Raw genomic sequence first — 6,208 nt, forward strand, 5'->3', positions numbered from 1 at the left:
TATATATATATATATATATATATATTCATATATGTATGTTTGTATGTATGTATGTATATATGTATGCATGAATTTTTGTGTGTATGTATGCATGTGTTTATGTATGTGTGCATTTGTGTATATATGTATAGTTTACTCAAAGTTGGAAATCACAGTCGAAGGACAAAAACTGTTTATGGAGAGTTTTACACAGATACCACTGTTTATAATTTCCACACAAAAGATAGCCTTCCAGAAGACCGCAGACATTGACGAGCCCCGCAAAGTAATAAAGGCTACTAGAAAGGTATTGCCGAAATTTAAAGAAATCTGGGCGGTAAGAAAGTCGTGAGAAGGCAAAGTTTCCATAATATTTTGAAGCGTTGGACATTCTAATCGGTGTCATTGGAAATGTTACTTTGTAAGAAAAGTTCATGTTCTGAGGGATGCTCCGGACCGAAGAATGGAATTACAGAAGTGGTACTTGGCAAAATGTGTTAACAAATGCACATTTTCCAACAAAGATTGTTTCATGTGATGAGTTTACATTTACATTAAATGTCCCAATTAACCACTGAAATAGCATCATCACATGACATGAGAATCCGCGTATTATGGAGGAATAGCGTATTCATTTACAAAGAGTAACTGTAAGGTGCGTCTTATCAGCAAAAAAGGTCTAATGGGACCATTCTTTTTCGATGGTACTTTGACTGGTCTTATATTGCGAATTTATTGCGACAATTTCTCATACGAAGCACTAAAGAGAACTTCGAAGAATTGGAGTTTATTTCCAGCGATATGTGTCACCCTCACACAACCACTGTTACGAAAGGACCTACCTTAATGACGTCTTGCCGTACAGGTGGAGTGGATGAAGAGGTTCAATAGAAAATTTTCCATGTTCATCAGATTTCACACTACTAGACGTTTTACGAGAACATTTAAACGAGAAAGTTCACGGTACAAAACCAGCAACAGTTGACTATTGGAGGACAGTCATTGAACGAGAATGTACAGAAATCCTGAATTAAATGTTCCTTGGTGCATACGAATTCATTGTTGTGTCAGAATGTTCATCAGTCTGAAATCAAGATTTGAAAGAATAAATTCTACCTGGGGATTCTATTAAATTTGAAAAAATTAAGAAAAAATATAAGATTATATAAAATAATAATTAAAACATGATACAATTTTGATCATATTTGGTAAAAGTAGTAAATGATTCAGATCATGTTCACTCTAGCATCCACTTCTTCAAAATACTGTTACTTATACGTTGTAAAAAGGTAGTCAGTTGAGTCGGAAGACGAACCGAGCAAAAATGGACCATATCTTCGCCATGATTAACTTACATTTGATCGTAATGACAGCTGAAACTTGTGAGAGGACAGTGTCAAGGCAGCAAGAATTTCAGAACTTTTAACATAAGCACATTCTCTTTATCAAATTGTTCTTGTATATTACCTTGTCTATTATCAGTCCGAAGATCTGTAAAACATGTGTGTCGAATTTTGAATGATATTAACCCTCACACTAGGTTAAGGTTTTTCTTTTGGTATGAGATTTCTCAATATTTTTCCCCTCTGACGGTCTCTCCGGTGGTTCTTTCTCATAGATCTCGCTCCTTCTCCTCTTCTTCATCCTAAGATGATTGTGTAATGCTTGTTTCTCAAGTCCATCAGAGTAAAAGAAACTTTATATGGTCTTCCAACAAGAGTCATAACTGGGTATTTTTGCCCTACGTTATCACTTCCATAGAACTTGTTTCTTACTCCACAACGGGGACCTGCTCCAGAAGGTCATGTAGTCCTGATGGGTCATAAAAGCGTGAAAGTGTACGTAAACATCTTAACCATATATCTTTATTCCTTATTTGTGCACTAACCACCAGGTCATCATACCTGTTAGAAATCAATGTTAATCCCCATGCCCTCTCAGTATCACCCTTGGTTTATGGTACTTATGAGCTTATGGGCTGGCATTAAGCGTAACATCTTTGCTTGGTATTGTAAAATGCGCCGTAATCTGTACCCTTCTCTACAGACAGGTCACTAGTTGTGATATGTCAGAGCTTGTCGTATCTCGTACATAGAGAACAAAGATAAAGTTCCTCACATACTTCGTCGGGTATATTTATATCTTCCTCCCGCCTAAATATATTTGGGGGCAGACAAATGGAGAGTCTTTTTTTATACATTCCTCCATTTGATTATTTGACTTATTTATTCAAGTCCTCCATTTGAGTATCTGCATGAATTCCTATTAAAATTCTCAGTCTGGGAAGAAACTTTTGCGAAACTGCTTCAAATTATACAATTCTTAGTTGGCAAGCAATGTTTGTTTGAGTGGCAGTTTTATTTTTCCTTTTCCCGTTCTCTATTCCGAAAATCACTTAATACGTTGCTCCTGTTTTCAGAACGTTCAGAGTTTTCCCCTTCAATATTATGTGTACCTTCCTGTAAAACATTTCTCTCCGTGTTATTCCACATCGCATCCTCAGAAATATTGGCTTCTCATCTTTGCAAATTAATTCGAAGCTAAAAAAAAAAAGAAAGATGATAAAAATGTTGCATTAAATTCGTATTTTTTCCAGTATGGAAAGAAAATCAAATAAATAAAGTTCACTTAATTTTCAAAACCGTTTTACACGACACGGAATGTAAAAATAACACGAAGTTTGAGAAAACAGTAATACGCAATGGCGTTAAGTTGTACACAAAATGTTTAAAAAAAGATGTAAAAAATAATTCCATAATTTTTTCCACAAAATGGAACAAGAATTAATTAATAAACCTTACTAGACATATAAAGAAGCTTACACACAAAAAATATCATATCCCAGTTTGCAAAACGTGGTATAATGCAAAGCAACACAGAGCGAGCAGAAGTAAACAACATCTAGTTGCAATAAAAATCAATAATAATGATATTTTTTCTAATAGCGGCATAAGGCAAGGGATTTTTTGAGTAAATATATACTAATTTTTGTGAGATACAATATTCTTTCGATTTGGAGGATATACCTTTGCAATAGAGGAATAGAAATGAGCCACAAAATACTTTGTGAGAGATACTGTCAAAGATACTATCAAAATATGTAAAGTATTTTTGAAGTATGATAATCACTACAAACCATGGAGGTAGGCCTCAAACTCCGGTGTCTCAGACTCAGTCTAGCAAAGTGCTGTCCAGAGTAAAACTCCGTGCTCACCTGCTGTGATCCGCCGTAGACCGAATTATAGCTTTGAATCTACGCTCTACCTCTACCAACAGGTCCAACGAACTGTTTTTGTACCTTCATTTTTCAACGCACACATCTTAACTCGAACAACGCAACATTTGTGTTCTTCATTGAAGAAAGGAGGGCCATTCTCGTCTCTATCACGTCATTTGCGATAACTCTCGTCTCTAGCACTTCATTTGCAATGATTTCTCTGTGCGCTTCCGTTAAGTGGCTAAATTGTTTCTTTCCGGTTCTATCATTCTCTATACCTATCTCTCTACTAAATGTTACAGATGCTTCTCTAATTTTTATTTTCGTTGATACACAGCTTCCATCAATTTCTATACACTTCTTGTACACTAATCCGATCCGTGGTCATACGTCCGTATATATGGATGTCATCACAAACTACTGGGAAGTGCAGGTTATTGTATCCATCCAGCGAACTTTATGCATGTTGTTAGAGATGACTACTTGTTGCATATTGCTTCCCTTGAGTGAAAGATAATACAGTAAAGTATACTATTACTATTCGACTGGAGTGGCGAACGCCTGGCAACGTTCGAAGTGAACAGGGGTTATTTAAATTTGACGCTAAATGGTAAGTAATGGCAGTAAGCTACATGAGATGAACTATTAGACGACTTAGACTAATATATGATGTGCATCAGTTTCTTAGTACCTTAAATATAATGATTGTATATATATATATATATATATATATGTATGTATATATATATATATATATATATATATGTGTATGTATGTATGTATGTATACAAATATATATATATATATATATATGTGTGTGCGTGTATACAAATATATATATACATACATGCGTACACATACACATGCATCCATGGAAACACCAACCCTACATACAACACGCAAATACGCTTGTACACGCACTCATACACACATGTCGTTTGTGAAATGTGATTCAAGAAGTAGCGGCATAGTGAAATGAAGCTCTTTAGTAACTAAATTAACATCCCATTGCTGCAGAATGTATTACTATAGTTACTATGTTTTGTAAATGTGACACAGTCAAATGTATAGAATTAAATATACAAATAGCAAATACATAACATATGATGCAAAGTAAATAGTGTTTCCTAGATCAGACAATGAATAAAATAATACATTATACATCTATAAAGCTTCTTATGGAGAAATGTGCTGTTGTGGAATCATGCTAATACTAGAGGTAGAGCGAAACTACCCTCTACTAAAAAAACGGATGCTATTTTTTTTTCCATATTTATACATTGTAACTTACTTCTCTACAAATATAATAACCATATAAATTTACAGGTAAATAATTATATCTGTCTAAGTATTCAGCAATTAAATAGTGTTTTATCGCACATTAATTTTGTGCTATTTTTTATGCCTATTACAAAGTTATATTTGATTTTTTCCCCTTCAAGTGATATACGATCAAGAATGCAAGCAAGATATCATTTATCACAAATGATGCCACTCCATACTGTACTTCACCTTTAGTATCGTACCTGTTTAAATAGTTGAGAATCATCGCTGTGATAACTATATCTAGTCATTTTGTCACGGTTATATGAACGACTGTACCGTTATGGTGCTAACAATGGATGGAGGTGAATTATATCATTGCTGTGTGTCGTATTTACCAATGGATTATGTGATCACTGTGGTATCACTTTAATCTCTCATCGTTTTGTTATATGGATATAAAGCAAACTATACCACTGTTCTGGCATCTATTTACAGTTAGAATGTTTCTACTCATAAACACACATGTCTAAGTTAACATCTAAGATGTGCATTATACTTCTACTGCAGTACCTATTTTATTTGAAGTGTGTCCATTGTTGAAATGCAAATATCTACATAAGACGTACAAGAACATACACAGGTGTGTGTTCAATATATTTATTTGGACAAGGCGGCAAGCAAGCAGAAACGTTAGCACGCCGGGCGAAGTGCTTAGCAGTATTTCGTCTGCCACTACGAACTGAGTTCAAATTCCGCCGAGGTCGACTTTGCTTTTCATCCTTTCCGGATCGATTAAATAACTACCAGTTACGCACTGAGGTTGAAGTAATCGACTTAATCCCTTTGTATGTTCTTGCTTGTCCCCTCTATCTTTAGCCCCCTGTGGGCAGCAAAGAATTGAATATATGTATTTGGATAAGCTACGAGCACGCCGGATGAAATGCTTAGCGGAATTTCGTCTGCCGTTACGTTCTGAGTTCAAATTCCGCCGAGGTCGACTTTGCCTTTCATCCTTTCGGGGTCGATAAATTAAGTACCCGTTACGCACTGGGGTCGTTTAATCGACTTAATCCGTTCGTCTGTTCTTGTTTGTTCCCTCTATGTTTAGCCCCTTGTGGGCAATACACGAAATAGGTATTTTGTCTGTCTTTGTGTTCGTTATTTACATTATTAACATTTGACGGATATTTGTTCTCGTCTTGTTTGTTGTTAACACAACGTTTCCGCTGATGAAGGCTGGAGGGTATATCAGAACTGTCTTTGCGTTGAGTTCAAATTCCGCTGAGGTCGATTTTGCTTTTCATCACTTTGGGGTCAATAAATTAAGTACCAGTTGCGTACTGGACCTATCTAATCGATTGGCCCTCTCCCCAAAAATTTAGGACCTTGTACCTAGAGTAGAAAAGAATATATCTATTTGGATGAAAGCGGCGATCTGGCAGAATGGTTAGCACTCCGGGAAAGATGCTTGCTGGCGTTTCCACCGTCTCCCTATTTTGAGTTCAAATTCCACTGAAGTTGCCTTTGCTTTGTATCTTTTTGAGGTCGATAAAATAAGTACCATTTGAGCACTGAGATCAATTTAATAGACTTGCCCCTCCTCCGAAACACCTATCCTTGTGCCAGCAGTTTTGGTGGAGGAGTCAAGTCTATATATAGTCCCAAGCATATATATATATATGCCTAAGCATGGCTTTGTGGTGGAGAATCTCGTTAGGCAACCACATTGAAACCAGTATATATATA

Source organism: Octopus bimaculoides, chromosome 7, assembly GCF_001194135.2.
Source record: "Octopus bimaculoides isolate UCB-OBI-ISO-001 chromosome 7, ASM119413v2, whole genome shotgun sequence".
NCBI lineage: Eukaryota > Metazoa > Mollusca > Cephalopoda > Octopoda > Octopodidae > Octopus > Octopus bimaculoides.